This window comes from Streptopelia decaocto (assembly GCF_964273445.1).
Source record: "Streptopelia decaocto genome assembly, chromosome: 12".
Lineage (NCBI taxonomy): Eukaryota > Metazoa > Chordata > Aves > Columbiformes > Columbidae > Streptopelia > Streptopelia decaocto.
Window position 1 is genome coordinate 17,998,565 of NC_138667.1, and position 10,878 is coordinate 18,009,442.

Below are 10,878 nucleotides of genomic sequence, written 5' to 3' on the forward strand. Positions count from 1 at the left end.
GGGGCAGCGTCTGGGGGGGTGAAAGGGCAGGATGAGGCCCGTGGGTGCCAGATGGGGGCTGGGCTGGCTCCCTTGGAACCCACAGTCGCCACAGTGAGGGGCACGAGATAGTCCAGTACTGTTCAAAAATTTAAAAAAACCCTTTAAAAATATTCCTTCTATTCATCTCTGCCCCATCCTTTTTAAAAAATGTCTGTTTTAATTCGTGCTTTACAATGTACAAGTTAGCCCAGCAGTACGTGTAGGTGATTTATATATATTGGGGGAATGCAATAAAGAAAACCATGGAGCCTGCTGCTCTACGCGATGCTGGTGGGAGGAAGCAGAAATCCCCCCCGCTGCTGCAGCCCAGGGGATGTGGCACTGCTCCCCCTGAAGCTCATGAGGTCTCTGCTGTCCCCTGCAGAGCTTTGGGGTGTCCCCACCCCCTAAATGAGCACCAGCCCTGTGGCCTCTCCCCCTGGCTTTCCCCAACCCCCTGGCCAGGCATAGCGCCAGGTTTAGACAATTATTTTATTGCGGCTCTTTTTTTCCCCTATTCTTGTAGACCAACGCGGGCGTGTTGAGCTGTGGGGCACCGTGGGAGACCCCACTCCGCACCCCACTCCCCCAGTTTGGGGCCTCCCGCTCCCCAATTAGCAACTCGTCATTGACGAGCTCATCAAAAGGCTGCTAAAATAAAAGAAGTGAGAGTTGCCACAAACTAGGGCAGTAATCAGGTCTCTGCCCTCATTTTTTAAATTATCCCAGCAGTCCCCCATGTGTCCGTGCCTGCGGGGGCTAGTTCCCAAAAACCCTGTGGAGCCACTGAAGTAATGGGGACATCTCGAAAAGGACAGGGGGCTGGGGAAGAGGCAGGGACAGTTTTGGACACAGGCCTGGCTGGTGGCCACGTCCCTCCAATCCTGTGCCTGTGGGGGCACGGGAAGGCAGGGAGGAGGACTGAGGATGAGGAGGAGATGCTGGTGGCAGCTCATTGCAGCAGGAGGGGCTGGAGCAGCTCCAGGGTGCACCAAGGACCCTCTCAGTGATGTGCCAGTGTCACCTTGGTGCAGCGGGGGCTGCTCCCCAGGCCAGGCAGCAGGGGACAGGCTGATGCAGGGGGGATGCAGACACCCCATGGGGCACCAACCACAAGGTGCCCCAGGACTTGAGTAGCAAAACAGTTGCTGCAACATAGGCTTGGCCCTGGGATGAGTAACACAGCCTGGGCTCAGGTGTGCACGCATGAAGATGCAGCCTTTCTCCTCGGCTCCAGCCCCAAATACAGAACCAGTCGCAAGGACGAACTCCTCCTGTGTCACCAAGCCAGGGCCACCAGCACATAGCAAAGCATTTGTCCCTCCGAAGTGGCCATCTGGGAGAAACCATCCTGTGTTCCAGCAGCACAGCCAGGAGTTCTGGCCCAGTTCTACCTCTCAGGCATTGGAACAGGCTGCCCAGGGCGGTGCTGGGGTCACCATCCCTGGAAGGTTGGACAGACAGACATGAGGTTCTCAGGACATGGGGCAGTGACAGGGGTGGGTTATGGTTGGACTTGGTGAGCTTGAGGGGCTTTTCCAACCAGAGTGATTCTGTGATTCTAAACCCAGCCAGTGGCCAAGCTCATGCCTCGCACACAAGAGCAAGGGCAGGAGGACTCTCCGTGGGGTCACCAGGAGGGACACTGCTGGCACAGAGCTGCCACAAGGGTACGTACACCTTTGGGGACACAAAAGGCTTGAGCAGTGTGACCAGGGCTACACTTACTGTTTTATCCCTGGAGAATATCCATCACAGCAAGTATTTTGGACAGTGAAGGTGGCTCCTGCCCTCACCAGCTTCCCACCCTGGTGACATTTGGGCAGGGGGGACACCTCCATCCCCCAGCGCCCACTCCACGCCTGGGCTCTCAGGGACCAGAGCAGGTTTGCCAAGGCCGATTTCCTGGGGGGAAAACAGGACTTGCAGCCTCCTCCCAGGACAAGGTGGCAGTTCCCAGCCCAGCACAGGCAGCTGTGATGCTGCTCCAGCTCCCCAGAGACCACCTCGGCCTGGACAAGGTCCCTGCTCAGTGCCACAAGTCTCCAGGTTCATCTCTGCACCAGCAAAGTTACAATACGGAGGCAAAGAAAGTCAAGATCACATAGTTTGTACCAACTATAACGTTTATTTCTCCATCTTTTGCATATAGAAACTGTCACGACAGCGCGGTGCTACCAGAGCATCACTCGCTCACAGCTGCAAAGCCATGAAAAAAAGGCTTTATATTGTATTAAGGGAACCGTTACCAGAAAATAAAAGCTCTTGGGCAAAGCTCCAGGCTGGCCCGGGTGCAGCTCACGTATCCCGATTTCTCTTGCATTTTGCAGCTTTCTGGGGCTGCTAAATGCAGCCACGGGCGTTCGGCTGCGCAAAGGCGACTCCTGCCCGTGCAGGCAGCTGTCAGCCCGGCAGAGCCCAGCACCACCACGCCAGAGGAACTCAGCCCTCAGCCCTGCGATGCCCCAGGCATCGAGAAGGCAGAGGGGCCGATGCCTGAATTGCCCTTTTTTATTCCCTCATCTATACCTGGGGACAAAGGGTTGTTGGATGCCAGGGGAAGGGGTCAAGCTTTGCTTCTAGTGGCCTCCTGGTTAATCCAGATTTGAGTGCGGGGGGGCCCCAGACGCATCCTGACCAAGGCTGAACCAGAGCAGCTCCTCTCCCCTCCACAATCAGCGCTTTTCTCTTTCAAGTACAAACCTCTTGCGCGCAGGCACGTACCTGCCTCTTCCCAAGGGCCCCTCTGCAGCCGCTCGCTCGCTGTTGTTCTCTCCGGTTCATGCACCGCTGGGTTTGTACGATGCAGCCGAGCACCTGGGATGGGAGATAATAGACATGAAGTGCATTTGAAACAGGGAGCACATTGTGCCCCACAGAGTGCTGCTGAGAGCAGACGCTGCCGCGAGCGGAACGGTGACTGTGCCACGTGCTGTGCGGGGCTGACCTGGCACAGGGGCACATAGTGTCCTTGCTCTCCCAGCTTTTTATTAGTGCTTCCAGTCCATGATGTGATAACAGGCCCCGGGAACATCTGAAATAACAGAATTCTATTTTTCATAATGTTATTGACTATAAAAGTGCTGCTGTGCAGGAGGAGGTTCTGCTGGTACCTGCAGGACAAGCCCTACAGCCCAGTGCCCAGGAGCTTGTGCTCAGGGCAAAACCCACCACGTATTCTGGAAGGAGAAGGCTGCCAACTTGCAGCACTGCTGCCATGACACACGGAAGAAATTGTTGCCCTGAGGGTGGTGGGAGCCTGGCCCAGGTTGGCCAGAGAGGTGGTGGATGAACCATCCCTGGAGACATCCCAGGCCAGGCTGGACGGGGCTCTGAGCAACCTGAGCTGGTGCAGATGTCCCTGCTCATGGCATTGGTTGGACTTCCAATCCAAACTATTCTGTGATTCTTGAAAAGTGCGTTAAAACTGAAAGCTGCAGCTTTTCTGGGGGGCTGGAGGCGCTGCCTGAGCTCAGGACACTGCAGGACCGAGAAGCTCCCACTGCAGCGGCCAGGGCTGCCAAGTGCCCTGTGTCAAGGGCTCAGACCTTTGCCTGTCCTCACCCCAACTCCAGAGAGCAGGAGCAGCCCCGACAGGCACCACTGGGACCCAAACAGGACCTGACCTCCTTGGAGAGCCCCCACACACCTCATGGGAGGGGACAGCAGGAGGGTCACGGGGGAAAACTGCCCAACCAGAGGATTCCAGCTCCCCAAACCACCCCATGCTCTGCGCTTTGGCCTTATCCAGTTAAGCCCAGCTTTGCCTTCCCGCACTGGTGTCCCAACAACCAGGCTCAGACCATGCCCAGACTTAAGAAGCCTTTATAGCTTAATGCCTGAGCTCATCCAGCTCCTGACACCACGCTCGAGCCACAGCCCCAAATTGGAGCAGCCGCTGAGCACTGACTGATGCGGGGGCACTTGGTGGAAGAGGGCACAGGGCAAGTGTGGCCACTGAGTATCACCACTGGCACTGCCATGGCACCAGCACTGCCACCGGCACAGCCATGGGACCAGCATCGCCTGCACAAGCTCCTGCCTCCAGCGCCTCTGGAGATTCATCTTTACAACTGGGAGGGGATGGCAGGAGGGAGGGAATCAGCTCAGGAATATAAAGCAGCAGCTGAGTTGCTGCCTAGATGCTGCAGGAGTGAGACGTTAACTCTTTCAGGACTGAAAACCTTCCACGCTGTTACCCTGGCTTCTGAAGTACCAAGGGCTGGCACACAAAACTGTGCAGAGGAGGCAAGCTAGAGGTTCCCATGCAGGATTTAAAAGCCTTTTGTAGACTTTGCTTAACAACAATCATGAAGCCAGCTCCCTTCTCTCACCCTCCCCGTTCCCTGGAACTATTCCTCACCTCTCCCTGCCCTGCTCCCTGACACAGTGTCCACTTCACCAGCGGCACAGCAGGCAGGAGATGTCACTTATGGGTCTGTTTCTCACCCCCAAAACAGAAACGCAAGAGAAAAACAGGCTGTGCCCCAGAGACAACCAAGACAGCACTTCTGCCTTGTGTGCAGCAGGTCTGACGCATGCAGACCCCATTCTGTCTGGGAAGGGACTGACAGACATCCATGTCCAACCCCAGACATGGACCATCTCCCATCCCCTTCCAGCTCTGCTGGCAACACGGCCCCTTGTGCAGGGGGCGCATTTTCCAGTGCAGCCCCACTGGGTGGGCTCAGGTTCCTGTGGCGGGGTTGTGAGAGCTGCCTGAGAGCTGCTCTCCAAGCTCGGTCCCATGGTGAGCGGGGATGAAGCATTTGGTTTGTGCAGACAACACAGGGAGCATTCAGAGCTGCCAGGCTTTGTGCATGGATCCCCTCGGGGTACAGCAGAAAGGAGCGGGGGGAGTGAGAGATGTCCCCCCTCACCAGCTGCCAGCTGGGGCGTAGCAGAGCTAGATAGAGATGAAGGGAAGCGGGAGCTCAATGGACTTCTTGTCTTCACGGCCATGAGCTGGCAATGTGCGCTTGCAGCCCAAAGGCAATTCCTATCTTGAGCTGCATCCCCAGCAGCGTGGGCAGCAGGTCAAGGAGCTGATCCTGCCCCTCTGCTCTGCTCTGATGAGACCCCCCTGCAGTGCTGGTCCAGCTCTGGGTCCTCAGCACAGGACACACATGGACCTGCTGGAGAGGGGCCAGAGGAGCCACAGGAATGATCCGAGGCTGGAACAGCTCTGCTGGGGTCAGGCTGAGAGAGCTGGGGGGTTCAGATGGAGAAGAGAAGCTCCGGGGAGACCTTATTGCGGCCTTTCAGTACTTAAAAGGGGCTGATACGAAAGATGGGGACAGACTTTTTAGCAGGGTCTGTTGTCATAGGACAAAGGGTGATGGTTTTAAACTAAAGAAGGGAGATTCAGGCTGGACATGAGGAAGAAATTGTTGCCCTGAGGGTGGTGAGAGCCTGGCCCAGGTTGGCCAGAGAGGTGGTGGATGAACCATCCCTGGAGACATCCCAGGCCAGGCTGGACGGGGCTCTGAGCAACCTGAGCTGGTGAAGATGTCCCTGCTCATGGCAGGGGGGGCACTGGGGAGCTTTGGAGGTCCCTTCCAACCCAAATCATTCTGTGTTTCTGTGATTCTTCATCCCTTAGTAAAGCCTCCTCTCCCCAACAGCCCCTTTTCCCCCAGGCGCTTCTTTCTCCTTGGGCAGAACCAACCTCCCCCAGCAGCCCAGCTCTGCCCCCCACCAAACCCCTTTCCAACACAGCATGAACCCCGCAGGCTGCTCCCTCCCTCCCTCCACCTCCACTCCTTGCAGGTCCCAAATATCCCCTCACACCCGCACTGACACTCTCTCATCTTTCTCAGCCAGGGAATTTTCTCACATCCTCCCACCTTTTTCTTCCATAAATGCATTCGGTTGCTTTTTTTAACCCGTCTAAACCATAAGCATCTGCAACATCCTGTGAATAGGAGGGCTGTGAAACCACGGCGTGGCATTTAAACCCGGCCCTCCCAGCTTCATTCAAGCTCTCCCAGAAGAGACACAAACATCTCCAGTTTATAATTTCACACGCCTCTTTCATGCCCTTGTTCTGGACTGAGCAGCCCCAGGTCTGCAGCCTCCCCTGCACCTCATCCAGCTGACACTGTCCCCGCTCAGGGGAACCAGAACTGCGGGTGGTACAACATCTTTCAAACCAAACCAGCCACTGCTGAGGATGCTTTTCCCTCCTCTCCTTCCTTTCCCAGGAACTCCTTGATCTCAGATGGGGATTTGGGGTTTTAACCACGGCAGAGCACTGGGCTGACATTGCCACGGCCACCCCGTAAACCCCATGTGTCGCTCTGGAGGGCAATGATCCCTCTGCAGCCCTTCACAGTTAGGCTTTGGGTCTTTCCTCCTGAAATATCGTCAGAAATATTCCTACTATTCAGTTTCCCTGATGTGTTTTGTTTCCTGCCTTTTTGCCTGTTAAATAAGGGGTTAGCAGCCATGTCAGAACCTGCCCTCTCATCCCATGGCAGCTGAGCTTTAGGAGGCTGCAAAGACCCCTTTGGGAATCCCGATGGGCTTCAGCAACTGGCTTCTCATGCTATTGCCATAATCAGCAGAACAACAGGAAAACACTGGAGCTACTCAACATTAATAATGTTTTGGGCCACAAGTACTTATGGCTTGGCCAAGGGATCCGCTGGGCTAAAAACCCCTGCCCAGAGATGCTATTTTCAATCAACCCCAGCAGATCCAACTTGAAATTGCAGCAGCTCTGCAGAGGACTGACAAAACATTTTGGAAAGACTCAGAAATTGCTTCCTCCTCCCACAGCACCCCCAATTTTTGCCATGGCAGGATTGCACCCTCTGGCAAAGGGTGCAGCCTGCCCTGCTCTCCACCTCTGTTTGAGGTTTGCATCACCCACGTTAAGGACGAGCATCTTCCTCCCTCCCACAAACCAGGCAACAGCCCAAGCAATAGGGCAAGGGGTGACGTGTCTGCTCCACACTCGACAGCTTCATCCCCTCTGAAGAAGAAGAGCCCCTGGATGGATTCACAACTGGAGTCCCCGGGATGGATTCACGATTCATTTTCTGCCTTTGCTGCATGGTGGGGAGCAGATGGCACACGCATGACGTCGAGGTGACAGAAAAGGACACTGCTTGAGTCACGTCAACCACAAGCCAATTCTGAATCATCTGGCTGAAGCTCTGGGGGTAGGACAAGCACCAAGCCGAACCAGAGAAGGACACTGAACTATTGTCCGTGTGTCCTGCCTTCTGCCCATGGCACTCCCCTCTCGCTGACCTTGCTCTGTCACAACAGGTCCTTTAAGCTATTAAGCAAAAGCCCAGCGGCTTTTCCCATTTCTTTACAGTTTAGGGATGGAGCTGCCTGGGCAGGACGGGAGTCGGGGATCAGAGCTGACCAGGTTCATGCTGAGCTCCCACCTTTCTCAGCAGCCGTGATGGGGGATGGAGAAATGTCTGGACAACGGGTGATGGAGAAAGAAAATACGTCCCACTGGGAGAGCTCCTGGGGACCGCAAAGCATCAGGTTCGTGGGGAGGAGGACACTGAGAAGCACCGTCTGCAGCAGAATCCTCTGCAAACCAACATGCAGGATCCTCTGCAAACACACACTCTCAGGGTACCACGTGGCAATGCCAAAACCATCCCAGGCTTGGGATCCAGCGTGGGTTAATCCCCATGGGCAGTTCAGCCCCACAGCCACTTGCTCAACCCACCCCCAGTGGGTTGGGGGCAGAATTGGAAGGGCAAGAGTTGAGATGAAGGTGGTTTAATAGGTAAAGCAACAGCTGAGAGCACAAGCAAAGCAAAAGAGGGGCTTTACTCCCCACCTTCCATCATAGGTGGGTGTTCAGCATTCAGCAGCTGGTGGTGGTGAGCTGCCCACCAGGGTGACACCACACTAGGACCTCATGGATACTGCCCTGTGCTGAAACCACCTTCTGAAAGGAGCAAAAACGGGGAAAATCCAGAAGGCGGGAGAAGGAAATACCCTGGTGACAGGCAAAGTTCAGGCTCATGTGCCTGGTACCCCCCAGCTCCCACCCCCAGCACCCTGTGGCAGTGACTTGGGGCCCCTTGTTTGTGCAGGTGTGGGAAGGGAAATCCTTCCCTCCAGGGGAAGTGGGGTCTGACCCCTGCGAAGGTGGCGAGTGTCCCCCGGGGTTCTGGTTACAGCAGGAGACGTTCCTGTGACAGGAGCACACGGTGGCTCCAGGGAAGGGCCAGGGACACACACCATGCTGAGGAAATGTCAGTGACACAGGACATGCTGTCACCAACAGCCGAGGTGGCATACGGGAGCACACGTGGTGCCACGGTCAGACCTACCTGCACATTTTGTGCTGCTGCCACTCACTCCCACGGTCCCGTCACCATCCCCCAGCATCATGATGCCGCTGCCACGCAGGTACCGAGGGATCGGGGTCTGATGGGGCAGCGAGGCTGTGCTGACCCCGTTACTGCAAATCCCTGCCCCTTTCTGAGGGTAAAAAATGAGCAAACACCCCCCTGCAGTCTGCTGGAAGCAAGCTGGAGATTTCTTTCCATGTTTTCCTGACCCTCCTCCTTGTATATTTGAGACATGAACGTTGTAGCTTCATCTCTTCTGCATCTCTACTCTGATGCACTTTTTCCAAATGCTTGGCTGAGCGACCTTCCTCCCCCGCTCTTCTGCTCGGGTCACTGGCTTGTGGCCACTTCTATGGCACAGATCCAGCACCATATGTGTCCTCACTCCCACTGCAGGTCAGGGTTTTTTCTGCTTTCTTTTCCACCCTGAGCACATCACATCCCCTCTACCCAGTCTCCCATCCAGGGAACCCTTTCAGCAGCACGCAGGCTGCTCTAACATCTCCCTCACACCGTTCTTCTCAAACTGTCATTTCTGAACTGGCTTACAAGCTGTCTCATTTTCCAAACCCTCTCGATCTCTCCTCCTTCTTTCACTAATGTGGCACAAGCCCCTTCTCTCTGGCTTTTCCTGTAGCTTCTGGCACCTGGGGGTAACTCCATATATTTCACTACCACCTCGACTCGTTCCATCTCTGTGAGTCCTTCTGGCAGAAGTGTAACAATCCTGCCTTAACCACACTTGTGCACGTAAAACATGCGATTCTGCTTCCTGAGCCTGGAAGAAAACTGAGAGAGTTGGGGTGTTCAGCCTGGAGAAGAGAAGGCTCCAGGGAGACCTTATTGTGGCCTTTCTGTACTTAAAAGTGGCCTGTAAAAAAGATGGGGACAGACTTTTTAGCAGGGCCTGTTGCCATAGGATAAGGAGTGATGGTTTAAACTAAAGGAGGGGAGATACAGGCTGGACATGAGGAAGAAATTGTTGCCCTGAGGGTGGTGAGAGCCTGGCCCAGGTTGGCCAGAGAGGTGGTGGATGAACCATCCCTGGAGACATCCCAGGCCAGGCTGGACGGGGCTCTGAGCAACCTGAGCTGGTGAAGATGTCCCTGCTCATGGCAGGGGGGGCACTGGGGGAGCTGGGAAGGTCCCTTCAACACAAACTATTCTGTGATTCTACGATTCTAAGAAAAAGCTGTTGTCCTGCTCCAAATAATTGGCAGGAGAGCAGCTGATGGCAGCGCACAGGGAAAGGTGCTGTGTGAGCCAGCTATTTTGGATACGGTTTATAAGGACATAACACGTCGGCAACGGCAGCAATGCCAGCTGGGTATGTGAACCATGCCAGGGTTTCCTTGACAGCTGAGAGGAAGGAACAAGCACCAAATACTAACAAGAGATACCATTTTTTCCTTCTCTTCCCAGCCCTGGAGCTCCCTGTGGGTAAAATGCAGAAGCAACACAAACCGGTGAACAGCACCAACCCGGCCGCACTCCCTGCTCCGGTGGGACAGGGTGCAGGACTGCAAGGCTTCCTGTAAAACATCCATCACTCTGGTCCCACCAGCCACCTGCACAGAAAACCCAGGACCCCGTGACACTCACGTGGCAGGAACAGGGACTGGAGCCCAGTGTCTGGACTCCTTCACCAAAGCTTTGTAAGCAACAGCCACACTCTGCTACAGAAAAGAGCGTATTTTGCCTCCACCTCTCTCAGACAAAGGGAATATCCAGTGTTTTTCCCTTCCCTCTGTTTATGCTTCCAGGGAATGTTTTTATGCCCCATGACAGGGGGTGGGAAGGCACCCACCCCCCGCCTATAGATGGGAGGGAAGGGATGAGGACCCAGCCTGCCTGGCAACACCCTCCTCCTGGGAGGACAGCGTGGGGACAGCTCCGCCAGGATTTTGGGGCATATTCTCTAAAGCCTTTCACTTCTCCGAGATCCCAGCTGTTGGGTTATTTGTTGCCGACGGAGGCGTCTCCAGCTCCTGCACTGATCTCCCCCAGGGTCTTCTCCCCCTCCACGGGGCTCAGTCGCTCCCTTATTCCTCTCCAATGAGCGTCCCCGGTTGCTAATGCCACCCTGTCCCCTAATCTCCCTTTCACTCTCGTGATGGTGCTCAGGCCACTAAGGAGATTAGCCTGGCCTCAGCTGCTCTCCCTCCCCAGCAACAGGGATGTCACCATGTGCAGGGGTGACACATGCGCTGCCACCACCCTGGTGGCAGTGCGGCTCCGCTGCCCTCTCCTGTCCAGCCACAGACCCAGAGGTGCCTGAGCCGCAGCGCAGGATTAAATGTGATGGGACAAAGCATCTGCAGGACATTTCCGCCCACCAAGCTGGGAACCTGGGACACCTGCATCCGTCCTCACTGTCCCTTTTTTTTGTGTGGGAGGCTTGAAAAAGAGCGAGCCAGGACACAAACAGAGGACAGAGCCACCCTGCACCCCCTGGGACACTGCCTGGTGCTCCATCAGCCCAGGAACAGATTTTAAGAAGCCACTAAAACCCCAGCCCTAGACAAAG